Source organism: Phoenix dactylifera, chromosome 8 (assembly GCF_051530095.1).
Source record: "Phoenix dactylifera cultivar Ajwa chromosome 8, Ajwa_hap1_PhDact_Kaust_v1.1, whole genome shotgun sequence".
Taxonomy (NCBI): domain Eukaryota; kingdom Viridiplantae; phylum Streptophyta; class Magnoliopsida; order Arecales; family Arecaceae; genus Phoenix; species Phoenix dactylifera.
This window is the reverse complement of record NC_143197.1, coordinates 28,937,768-28,950,862: the sequence shown is the minus strand read 5'-3', so window position 1 is coordinate 28,950,862 and position 13,095 is coordinate 28,937,768. Positions and strand designations below refer to the sequence as shown.

The 13,095-nt window shown below is 35.1% G+C and overlaps 1 long non-coding RNA gene across 6 annotated transcripts; it reads right to left on the bottom strand.

Moving 5' to 3' along the window:
• Positions 1–2,758: 2,758 nt before the first annotated feature.
• On the bottom strand, positions 2,759–12,778 carry LOC120110301 (uncharacterized). 6 transcript variants are annotated; one of them, XR_015968375.2, is made up of 3 exons: positions 11,837–12,310; positions 4,915–5,326; positions 2,759–4,127 (listed from the first exon to the last, which is right to left on the bottom strand). It is a non-coding gene; the product is annotated as an uncharacterized LOC120110301 (long non-coding RNA). The 6 variants fall into 6 exon arrangements; XR_015968376.2 differs by having other exon boundaries at positions 2,759–4,119; XR_005511191.3 differs by lacking the exon at positions 2,759–4,127 and adding an exon at positions 7,350–8,089 and having other exon boundaries at positions 5,003–5,326; positions 11,980–12,312.
• Between the last annotated feature and the right edge of the window lie 317 nt (positions 12,779–13,095).

Genomic DNA, 13,095 nt, shown 5'->3' with positions numbered 1-13,095 from the left:
GCGATCCATTTTGATGTAAACAGGATGTATGGTATGCGCGTCCTGGATGGATGGACGGATGGAGCCGAAGTGCCGCACACGGCCACCATGAGAGGCTGGCGGCAGCGCTATAGCAATAGTAAGAGCGTGCCAGCTTCGTCGAGAACGAATAGTGCGTAGCACGTCCGTCGCAGGCCAAAAAGCTTGCACGATGCAATGTGGAAAGTCCGCTGCGACAGCAGCCTTCTACTACCCTGTGGGGCATCTGTCCAAAGCCAATCTCGAATGTTTCAAAGTATCGAGGAGCATTGCAACTGTAAGAGCTACCAGGCTTCTGATATTGTACACGCCAGCCTAACTTGAGACAACCAGCTTAGTAAATTGTATGGGTATGATACATGAACTAAGACAATCATATTTTTGTGAATCCACATTGAATAATTAACATGATATAGTTTGTGTTACCAACAATAGTATTACTCTTACACGAAAGTTGGGGCACATAATGTTAGGATCTATGAAGACTTCATGAGTGTGTAGATCAACGGCCTTGTAGCCTCGTTGATATAGATTCTCTGCACATAGTTCATAGGTTGGAAAATGTTTGGCCAATGATTGTGACGTTTATATAAAAAGATGAGAAGACTTAATGGTCAAGCTTTTATTATTATTGTATGAAGACTTAATGGTAAAGTTTTCATTACATGTATAAAGTCTAGCTAGAAAATTTTTGACGCCAGCATGATGAACAAACGATTAAAATATTGAACGTAGGAAAGAGAAATACAATGGACATGATGATATATAATATATCACCACAATATTATAAAAACCCGATAATAGCATCTGCTATGAAAAATTAGTGTAGGTTAGATAGAAATGCTTTTTTTTGGGGGGGTACAAATGCTTGTTTAAAAAATGACCATACCTAAGATTCACAAGAGGAAATACACAAGGACCCATAAGGTCTATACCTAACATGTAGTCAATTTGGCTCATGGGAGTTCCATTCGGAGCCAACTTGACTAGGATCAGTATTCAATAGATAAAAGGTCCATCCTTAGCTAATTCGTAATTTACGAGAAGTGTAAGGTCAATCTTGATCGTAGACATACATGCCCGAAGGGCCCGGAATGCCATTACCTCCCGCGGAAACCAGCGGCTCCGCACCGAAAAGTAGAGGAAAAACCAACGGCTCATTAGTTTACCTAATTAATCATAAGCATTAATTTATTGTAGAGCTCATTTAACTAAATTATCCCCCTATTTATCTATATATCTAGTGGACAATAAATTATCTCCATATCTATGTATATATCTATATATCCATTAATTTAACTATTAAATTTCTCCCCTATCTAGAAATATATAAAATTTTAAAAAAATAAAAAAATAGTATTCCTCCCATGTTATGAACGAATCATGTCTTTCCCAATTTCGAAATCTAAACTTATTTGTAGCTTAAGGCCTTTCCAAATAGATATAAGTTAAAAAAAAATAGCTATAGGTGGAAGAAAAGATTTATCATTTCTTAAATTAATCAGATTTTTTTTTTTGTAACTTAAAGCAATTAAAAATTCACTCATCTATTTCTTTTCAATCTCAAGCTAGCAAAAAGAAGATATAAGCTTCAATGATGTACCAAGTGACATCGGTAAGAAGAAGAGAATAACAATTTTTGATCAAAACTAGAGATGAAAGTAGATAAGATAATATCTGTTCAAATCTATTTTCGATTCTGAATCTATTTAGATATGGATAGAAATTTGAACCCGACATATGTATCTATATCGTAATCTATCAAAGAAAAATAGATATGGATATGGTTAGACAACTATTCAATTTGTATCCAAATATCTACTTCTATTTATAAATCTATTTATTTTATATAGCACTTATAAATTTTTAAGAAAAATAAATGATCATATTACTATGCTACTAACTTCGTTTACCTTTCACTTAGATTTTTTTTTTATTTTATGGTCATAAAGTTTAATTATTTGACATATATTCATATTTATATCTATACTTCTAGTATTTGATTTGTATCCATATCTGTTTAAAATAGGAATGAAAGTGGATTAGATAATATCTGCTTGGATCTATTTTCGTATCTGAATCTTTCAAATATGAATAGAAATTTGGGCATTCGACTAATATTCGTATCCGTAAAAAAAAAAGATATGAATATAGATAGACAACTATTTGATCTGTATCCGAATTCGATTTCATTTGCAACCCTATTTAATTTAAAATGGTACTCATGAATATTAAAAAACATAAATGACCATATTACCATGCTATTAACTTGATATATCATACATGTAGTCATATTTTTGGTTCTATAGTTATAAAATTTAATCATCCAATTTATATCCATATTGATATCCGTACTTTTGGTATCCGATTTATATTCATATCCATTTAAAATAAATATGGCTATGAATTTTTGCATCTGACTAACATTCATATCCGTATTTGTATTCGTCAAATAAAACAAATATGAATATGGATATACTAGTATCCGATTCGATTCGATTTAAGCCATAGTTTAAAACAAATAGGAAATGATATTTTGCATTTAACATCCATATTTATATTTGTATTAATCAAACAAAACTAATATGAAATAGAATGGGATGAATATATTGATATCCATATCCGATTTCAATCCTAAACGCAAATCAATACGAGTAGAATGGGATCAAATCGGGATCCAAAATTTAAAACTTTAAATCTATCTATTTATATTTCCTGATATTTAATAGTTTTTATATTTATTTTTTTATCTTTTTTGTCGTGCTGCTGGTTAGTGGTGGATTCAGTCCAACTAAAAATTAATTTATGGTGGGGTATCTTTCTTATGAAGTATTAATTCCTTCGGAAGCCGGCGCGGTCCCGTGATCCGCGAGCTACCTTTGGACGAGAGTCCAATCGTCGAGTGACAAGATTCTCTGCCCCCGTCCGGTCCATACGCGTGTTCTAAATGGACAACCCACGTGGCGTCAGAAATGACCGTTGCTGCAACAATACCCGGCCCCTCTGGCGGACGGACCTGCATTCTTACGTTACTCCCCCTCCATGATGGCATTAATTGATTCATTGAAAGAGGGTAGTCTCGCCAGTTTGTCATCTTGGATTGCCTTGCACTCAACTCTTACTGCAAGAAGTCAATGTTGGCCGTTACATAGAACCTAGGCATTGATGTCACGCAGCTTTCGAAATAGTGTTGTGAATCCGATCCAAAATCCTTTAGGGCTCACGGTTTCAATGACCGAAGGAGATTTGAACGCATCATCCTCGAAGAAGACTCGGCTACAGTAATCGACTGGATACGAGAGGAGAAATGGAAATCTCCTACCATGCGACATCCGTCTGATGCTGAAACTACAGTACCTTTCTGGCAGTACACGTGTACCGAAAGATGAGTAGGGCCGCAGACTAGGTCGGTTCTATGCTGCGCAGCACTCCAGAAAGATCTGTTCGCCAAGCTCCCCCTCGTATTTGTGTTAGATTGTAACACTTGGTTCTGCCGGTTGCACCTACGCTAAAATAGGGTAAGCAGCCATTGTACCCAAAAAAAAATCATCCTAGACCATTGTGCATAATTATAACATAAAAGATTATTATTTGCTAAATTAATAATAATAACTATTATAACAACCATTGTTAGTTTCTGTAAAGTAATAACTAATGGCAGAAAATAATAATAATATTTTTTCAATTGTTTGCCGACGAACATTTGCACGGCATTACAAGCTCATATAAGGATCAGATATTTTATTGGAGATTCTTTTAGAAAATTTTATAGAGAATATTGAATTTAGTTAAAAAATAATAGCTAGTATAACAATCATCATTAGTTTTTGTAATGTAAAGTAATAATCAATTACAGAACATAATAATATTATTTTTGCAATTGTTTGCCAATAATCATTCATGCGACATTTCAAGCTCATCCAAGAATAAGATGCCTCGTGAGGGATTCTTTTAGAAAATTTTATAGAGAATGCATGGATGCCGCACCATTTTCTTCCTCTGTTCAGTTAACATTGTCCTTGTGCCCTCCATTTTCCAATCAGGATCAAAGCTTGATTCATGGATGGTGCTCCCAATACACCTCCTAGTGATCACATAAGCCTGCACAACTAGATTAAAACCATTTACATTGTAGAAAGGACCACTTCAAATACACCTTAAAATCAAAACACTTGATTGCCATGAACATCAATAGAGTTCACCCGAACTAATATTTGAAACGGATTAACTAGCTGTAAGTGTAATGTAGTACATGGTGCCATGGTTTAGAGGCATTAAACCAGTCACCCCAGCAATTCCCTTGTATTTCGCACCACTTTGCTAGGTCCAAATGTGGATCAAATGATAAATGAAGCAAATGAGTGCTTGGGGTAAGTACGTACCTTGTTTTTGGATGCATATATTGCAGCATTCTTGTTTCTATAACTAAATTAGATCCAGACAAAAAAAGACTAGTGGCACATCTATTTTCTGTCCTTGCAATATCTTATCGAAAATTGCCATTCTTGTTACAGTAAGCAAACTAAATCTGCACGACAAATCTAGTAGTATCTCTATTGGTCATGCTTGCATTTCTTATCAAAAGGTGGTCATCTGGTTTTATTAAGCCAGCTAAAACTCCATGACAAATCCAGCCATGAATCTATAGGTCATGCTTACATGTCATCACCAAATATGGGTTGGAAAGGCTTCTGGATTCATCAAAACTTTATTTGAGGGGTACATAAAAAGCCAAGACCGAGTTCATTATGTTAAACCACAAACTTTCGAAGAGTTTGTGGGTGCATGGGCCGCCAAGATATGGCTTGATCTTGCGTATGCAATCATTTGATAATTTTGTCTGCAAGCTATGCAGGAGAATTAGCAAAAGTTCAGACGCCATGTGGTCTAACTTACTTGGAAGGGCGAAATAAGAGGATGAGAAGGCCAGGAGACATCTGGCAGAGCTTGCAGCAAGAAATCATAGAACCAATGCCAAAACTACTTCTGGGCGTTGGACAAGCCATTTTATTTAAAAACGAAAAGCTTTCAATTGTACTTGGACATTGGCCAAGCCAAGGATGGAAAGAGAAACCACAGCGCCTCATGATTGGTTCCCACCTTCCCCAAAGTAAGATCATAGATGTTTTAGGATGCAGAGAGAAAAATATTAGATCAAGTGCTCATCAACCATTCCAATCAAGGACCAACTCTTCCGCCTTCTCTGCTCATGAGATGACGCATTTGACAAGCAGGATTTGCTTGGCTATCCTCTTGCACGCCTTCTTAACTTTTCTTCCACCTGTCTTTTGATGGAACTTTTCTTGCACTGCCAGTTAAACAAGATTATCATTGCACCAACAATATCCAGGCAGAGAACATAAATTAATAATAAAGCATGGAGATAGATTCAAATACAGTTACCAGGATATAAGGCGAATATTAACAAGAATATCCTCCTTACATCAAATTAAAATACAATTACTTTAACAGGAATGGTTGATGATGTTTTATTATATTTTATTCTATTATATTTTATGTGGCTTAGAATTAGCTGTAGCTGTTGTACTAATCCCAAAGGAGGAAGAAATGAAACCTCTATTTAAAAAACTGGTGCCTGCAGAGACTACACTAAATTTTAAAATATTTTTAGTATAATAAGTTAAACTACTAACAACTCATCATTTTAAGGGGTACAGTGAGGAGGATAAAATGTGCCGGGCATGTAGAAATAAGATGCACATGTAAGCAAGCTTTTTCAGGCTCAAGGCCGGTCCGCACAAGGAAGATAATGTTCTCAATATTGGATTAAACTTTTAAAACCCTTCTCATACTATGTTATCTTATCTATGACAATTATATTTCTTTCTGTAAATTACTTTAAGATATGAGGCAGCGATGCATAGAAACTTTCGAGCAAGCACCTAACAAGTAATGCTTATCGCAAAATGAGTTACGCTGAGAAGGCACAATAAGCAGCAGATATGGTGCTGCATAAAAACTTGAACGAGTGATCAAAAGGATATCATTATGTGAAATTATGAATATACATTAGACAGATCATAATGATAAGAGGTAAGCAATTAATTTCAAGAAAAAAGACAAAAAATCACTAATTAAAAACCAGTTCTTTATGCTGCTATTTTTTTGTCTAAATAATCTCGAAAATACGGAGATCAAGATAAAACCATGAGGACATAAACATAAAAATAAAATAACATGCTGATCCTGTAGAGAGAAATTTTACGGTCGGATCCCATGTCACCAAAGACTCTTAACCAAGGTCTGTGTCCTATGAAAGAAGTAAAGGTGGAATTAAGAAGTCTAGATCATAAAAGAGCTGCAAACAATACAGAAGATAGGAAGCGAAATGCAAGCACATTCATTAAGCAAATTTTGCTTTGTTAACTAAGGTAAAACAATTGAGGACATGATATCTCTATAATCCAAATTGATCATATTTTTTAGTCTCTGGTAAGAATAAATAAAAGAAATTGAAATTCATAATATTAGCATCAAAATGTAAGATACCAAATTTTATGGCATGAAAATCATATTTGTAAGAATGAAGTTATTTATACTCAAATACGAAGCATATTTTAATCTATGAACACTTTACTGGGTCTCTGTACACATGAAATGCCAACATACATGAAATGCAAAGTTCATGAACATACTGTGTAAGCTTTCGATTGGTCACAAGGTTTGGCAATCAAAGACTTGGTAGGTAGCCCTAATGATTTAGGGTAGGTAGGACAGACAAGCAATATCATCACTCAAAAAAATAATTACAAATCTTAGCAACTCCTGGATGCATAATTGAAATTAAAATTATCCTGACCAATTATGACAAAAACAAGCAAGCTAAGGCAAATCGGAGAAACAATAATCCATGAGGCTTTATTGGGGAGGGGGAAAACCATTTATAATGACATTCAAAACATGTTTCCCCCGGTAAACTTCCCATAGAGGTCTTTAAATCAATGGTTAATTTCATGATCATGGGGCTTTGAACAAGAACAATAAGCAAATACCATCAACTTACCAAAGATCTATTTTAAAGTCAAGTTCTAAATGCAATCCCATATCATGGTTGTGAGATTAAGCGGAAGGGAATGAACAGTCTCACCATTCTTTTCCTCTTTCAAAGCTCTAATTCTTTGATTAAGTATATGTGCATGAATGTAAGTACACTATATGAGAAGCATTCAGAAACTTCAAATTAGGCAGCCAAAGAACTTGTTTGTATATAAACAACTATGGATTTAAGGAGAAGCCTAATTCGCTCAAATTACAATAAAAATGAGTAGTAGTTTAAGGAGAAAATGGAAATTCTTGAGAAAAAGAGATACATCTGATGGTCCAGTGGAGAGCAAGCAGCTTCAACTTGGAGTGAGAATTGAACTTCTGTCATCAAAACTTAGGGGAAGAATAAAGAGAAGGGGCTAATGATATAACATTTTCTAAGAAAATAAGTGCCCTTGCTTTTTTTTAATCTCAAAACTGAATTCTTCCATCATTTCAGAAGGAATCTATATCTCTCTTCAGGTCTTCATTCAAAACTCTGTCAAAAGAAAAGAGAAGGATGGGGATAGGATCAGGGATATGAAACCTTCTTAAATTTTTCATTTTACCAAACCTAGCCTTTCATATGGCTAAATATTCACCTGTGCTCTAAAACATACAAATCCTTCACTAGCAAGCTCAGATACGCTTAGCCATCAAAAGTCAAGTAAGTGCTTCTCACTCACTGACAGAAGTCTTCATCTTATAAGAAACTAATAAGATTTGCTCAATAACTATTTTTAGAACATGTCATTTGGTACATAACACTTAAAAGACTTCAAATGGAGAACAATCAGACCCTTTATTTCTTCTTCCTTTCTCTGATAACTTCCATTTTCAGGAAGAAACCGATATAGATCAAGAAATACAAGAAAAACCCCACATGGACATGTACAAACTAGCTCCTCAAGTATTTGAGAAGTAATGGGATATGTTGAGCAGCAGATCCTCGATCAATTCCTCCCTCCCTCCTGTCCGTATTTTCTATTGAAACACGAGAAATGAGGGGTTTCTTTTATACTCCGTCCTTCATCAAAAACAATACGAACCAGTGCTTATGAATTAATATCCATGATTAAATTGTGTTCAATTTAACAGTATGATTTACTTCAATTGAGAAATATGAATTTTTTTTCTCAAAATAACCCGAAAAAACTAATTAAAAATTCACATAACTATTGGATGTAAAGAAAAATACTTCAGCAAACATTTTGAAACAAGTAAAAAACAATGAAGAACCTGCTGTCAAGATACATAACCAAAAGCACATGAAAAACTGGAGAAGCAAGCAGCCAAAAGAAAGGGGAAAATAATTGATGCTAAATCCAAATACATCCCTCAGAATGCCTGATATCCACATATCATGAAATCCCGGTTCCTCAACCTCACCAACATGCTTTATGAAGGAGCACCGATCATTCATGATTCAAACAAAAGTTCGGATTACTAAACTTCTCATCACAGGGATTGGTGGAATATAAGAAGGATACTCTGAAACAACTATATGTATTATTAGCAAAAACTATAAAATGCCTGCAAACAATAGAGCAAGTTGACTGCAAACACATTTCTCTTATTTTACATGTTCTGAATCAGATCAAGCGCACGTCTCCTCTCCACTAACACAGATAATGCAATAATTTTTTTGATAACAGGATGACACTTAAAAAGCAAATCATGGATCATTCATCTCCGAAATTTAACATTCACAGAGAAAAACAGGTAACCAATTCTTTTTATGTTATATCTGCCCCATTTTTCACAAGCTAGTCCTTAATTCACGTACTTTCCTGCATAAGTGTTTTCTACGTTAACTTTTTTTGTTAAAATTGAAATTCAAGGGGGACCCCAAATCACAACTTTATGCAAGGAAAAACCACTCGACACTGTTCTCTTCTTGAGTCACTTCCGAGACCACTCTGTTAAATGTCATACAAGAGTGCAGTACCGACTGGACAGCTGTTACTTAGCCACCGTGTATAACCAAGCTGCAATAATAGCTACATAGGGGCAAGTAAAATGCCCCATCAGGGATTTGCCTTGAGAACTCCCATGGACCAAGATAGATGAAATTCACAATGATAACGAAGGACCACCATACAGGGAATGCCCTAACAAAATACTGAACATGGATTCAAAAATGATTTCCATAAATTCAAGAGTATTGGCTCAAAATAAGTCTTAAGAATTGAATCAACTTTCAATTTCTGAAGACCTGACCAAAAATAAGAGCTAATGATAAAGTACAATCCAAGTCAGCAACTCAAATTGACGGCATGATGCCCACTTTTAGCAAGGAACTAACAGGATTATGGAACATTACGAAGGAAGAGGAAGAGGGAGGAGGAGGAAGGGGCCTAAATGCATGTGTTGCAAGTGATGTAAACCTATTTCTGCTACTATGTTGCAAATTATTTGAACCTTCTTTCATGGCCCTCAAGCCTCCAGCGTGCTGAAGCATTGCCATGTGTTCACCTATGAATCAAACTTAGATGACACTCTTTCTTCAAATTAACATACACCCTGCTAGCTAAACTCTTACTTAAGAATGAGGGGAAAAAAGAGGAATCACCAGCCAAATGTGGGAGTGCATTTACCAAATGAGATCCCAACCATCTAAGTTTCCTATCATGTAATCATATTCATACCTTCACTCACATGTATCACACACGCCCAACACTAGTCATAGAAAACTCATCTCCTCGACCTCAACATACTTGCTGGAGCACCAAATATTCTGACTAATATAAGTTTAAATTACAATTTGTTACCATAGGGAAGCTTGGACAAATATTTCTATTAAGACAAATTTAAACAAATTTGAAAACAAAATGTCTATAAGTCAATATTATATGTTATTGTAAAACAAATATCTATAATTGTATCTACAGAAGTTGGACTCTTAGTTACCTAAACCAGAGGTTGATTCAGGAGAAGCAGAAGTAAAACTCCAGAAAAAAATTACATGAAGGAATTGCATAAGAACCAGGTCCAAGGGCAAGATTCTTAACAAATACCAAATGAGTGCAACCACCCTCAGTAGAAGAGTCCAACTACTAATGAAAAATTAGAAACATAGATTAAAAGATCAGCTTTCCAATTGATTTGAGATAATACTTGTAGGATTTAATTATAAATCATTTTCAGTTGTCAATGGCTATACAAGACATCAAAAAATGTTTTTTGCACAGTTACTTATTTTAAAATAATTCCTTGATAGTTTGGCCCAAACCAACTAAATTATACACCCAAAGGTCCAAGACAAATATTAGTATATTCCAATAAATGTATAATGTAACTTCTTTACTTATTTTATTCTCTTTAAATTTCCTTCTTTTATTTTTCTTGCATGTTTCATGATTCTATGACTGAAATTGTGAAAATCAAAATTCATTCAACTTGGCCATTGCTCAAATCAGAACCACGTTTTCACCCTTGTTGTAAACCCAATGTGACCAATAATGTCCACACTTTATAATCAATTTATAATAGTTGCAAGGCTTTACAGTAACCGGAGTATTTGTGGAGGCAGTTGGCTTACCTAGATACATAAAAAATGAGAACACATGAAGCACATTGAGACAAGTCTACAACATTCATAATGACTATTTTGAATCACGTCAATTGGCAACATGATGCTTACAGCTCCAGCTCTTCTAGAAGCTTGAAGACATCATATCTGATATTAGTAGACTGAAAAGTAATATCTACCCTAGCAAGAATCACGCAATATTGAAGTAAACTCACACAGGACAAAATGCATGAAGGAGAACATGCAGATTGTGTGTATGAAAAGTGGTAAAAAGGCATAAGATATTCGGACATCGTACACAGAGAACATTAAGGGTCAGCTGAACAACCCAAACTTACAACATTTGATCATTTTTTCTCCTGAAGTTAAGTTGATCTTGGTAATGCATAGAAAGTGAGAAAAGGCAGGAGGAGAAAAAAATTGTGGGTAGTACCATTGGAGAATGCAATGTTAACATATAGAAATAGCATGAGTGTAACGGCTTAAGGGAATGTATCATGTTGCTTTAAAAAAAGCATTTTTATGGCTTCTAAAGCAACAAAAATACTTCTAGAAATAGTGTCTGGTAACATTTTCTAAAAGGTGCTTCTATAAGATCAAAAAAGTGTTTCTATCAGAATCTAAAAAACCTAGCTTTTGGCTTCTCCTTCTCTTCTCACAAAGCTGAAGCAACACCAAACAAGCCAAAAGTATTTCCCTCTTTTTTCTTAAATAGGTAATAAGAACTTCTAGCTTTCTTTTATTTTTTCTAATGTAAAACGTATGCCTAACATAATTACAATGTTTTTAAAAACTATTGTATAATCAAGGTAATTCTGGGCTTTCTTGATGGAGTTCATTTTCACTAGTTTTTCTTTAACATTTTTGATCAGTTATTTGATTTACTGCCTAAGCGATCCGCTTTGCTAGCATAAATTCAAAAAAATTCTCTCGCTGCCATCTTTACCAATCAATCCTATATTCCTATGCTAAACCAACTCTTCAACAACTTTATTATGTGGTTGGTCACTTTTTACTCACCATTTTCTCATGCAGGTTCGTATCGCACTACTCCAGTTATCCAACATAATATTACTTTTCAGAAGCTCTTTAATTCACATCATTCATCATCAAGGAGCAAAAAGGCGATCCAAGTTTCCAAGTTCCCAATTAGTGAATTCGGATAGCTAATACTTCATATCTACAAGAAGAATACCTAGCTTACATGAAATATATAAGATTCGATCAAAGACGGTCATGAACCTTTTAGATAACGGAAGAAAAGATATTGATGAAATTAATATCGATCATGAAAGTGATACCTGACCCTGAAAACAAATTAAAAGTTTAAGAATAATAGTGGGGACGAAAAAGTAACAAGAAATCGAGGAAAGCAAACCAAGTACCACTGTCGTAGCTGTTCGTTCTCCTCGATTGATCGTCATTGGGGTTAAGATAGGTTTAGGGTTTATGAAACGCGAGGGTTAGGGTTAGGATTAGGTTTAGGTTGGCATCGGTTACCTGATCCCAAGTAGAGCCGAAGCTAAGTCCTTGTAGAGAGATCGGATTTCGAGAGAGAGGCGGTGTCCATCGCCATGGATTAGGGAAATAAGAATCTGAAGAAACGCAGAGGAGGAGGAGGAAGAAGAGTGAAGATGCGATGGAGTGTTAGGACCAATACAGGGGATCAGGAGCGAATTAGGGTTTGGGGAGCGGGCGGGATTCTCAAAAAGTACGGGGTCGTCTCGTTGTCATATTTATAACTTAGAAGGACTTATTTGCAACATTCGCTTGAACATCCACGAGCCCTTTTGGCAAATTTAGAAGCATTCCCAACTTTTTTGCTCATTTGTCTCCATAGATCTTGAAGCAACCATTACACGGCCTAATAGTAGATTAGTCCAAAAAAAGATAAATTCTTCTTTCACATCTTTCCTGTACACATTTATTTTGGATCTAGAAGGGGCTAGTCCCTACCCATTCTACTCTCCATCCATCCCACCACCCTAACTTAGGCGAGAGTCCAAGCCCCCAAGCATACCAAGCTACTGCTCAAAGATTAAGAATTTATATATACGATAGCTGAAGGGAGAGCCAATACCTTTAGGATTCAAACCTACATTTTGTCACAGATTAAGGCATGTACCATCCAAACTAAGGTTCGAAAGTGAAATTTGGAGATAGATCGCAAAAATGTATAAGTAAATTGAGATTACAAATGGCGATGGATTGAGTTAAGTTAGATTTGATCAAGTCAAGTAAGGATACAATATCCAGTCCAACCCAATATCGAGTTAGGACCTCTCGACCCATACTGACTCTTGGCTCATTTCAGATCATCCATTTGATTCTAACCTAATCTATTTTGCAAGATTTAACTCTTAATAAATTTAAGCTAACCTATCAAATTCAATATTTATAATTCTCATGGACTAATTTTTAAAATAATTTAAGTAACTAGTATCAAGTAAACTGCCAATCATTCAAAAAAAAATTATCTGAAACCATAACTAAATCCAATC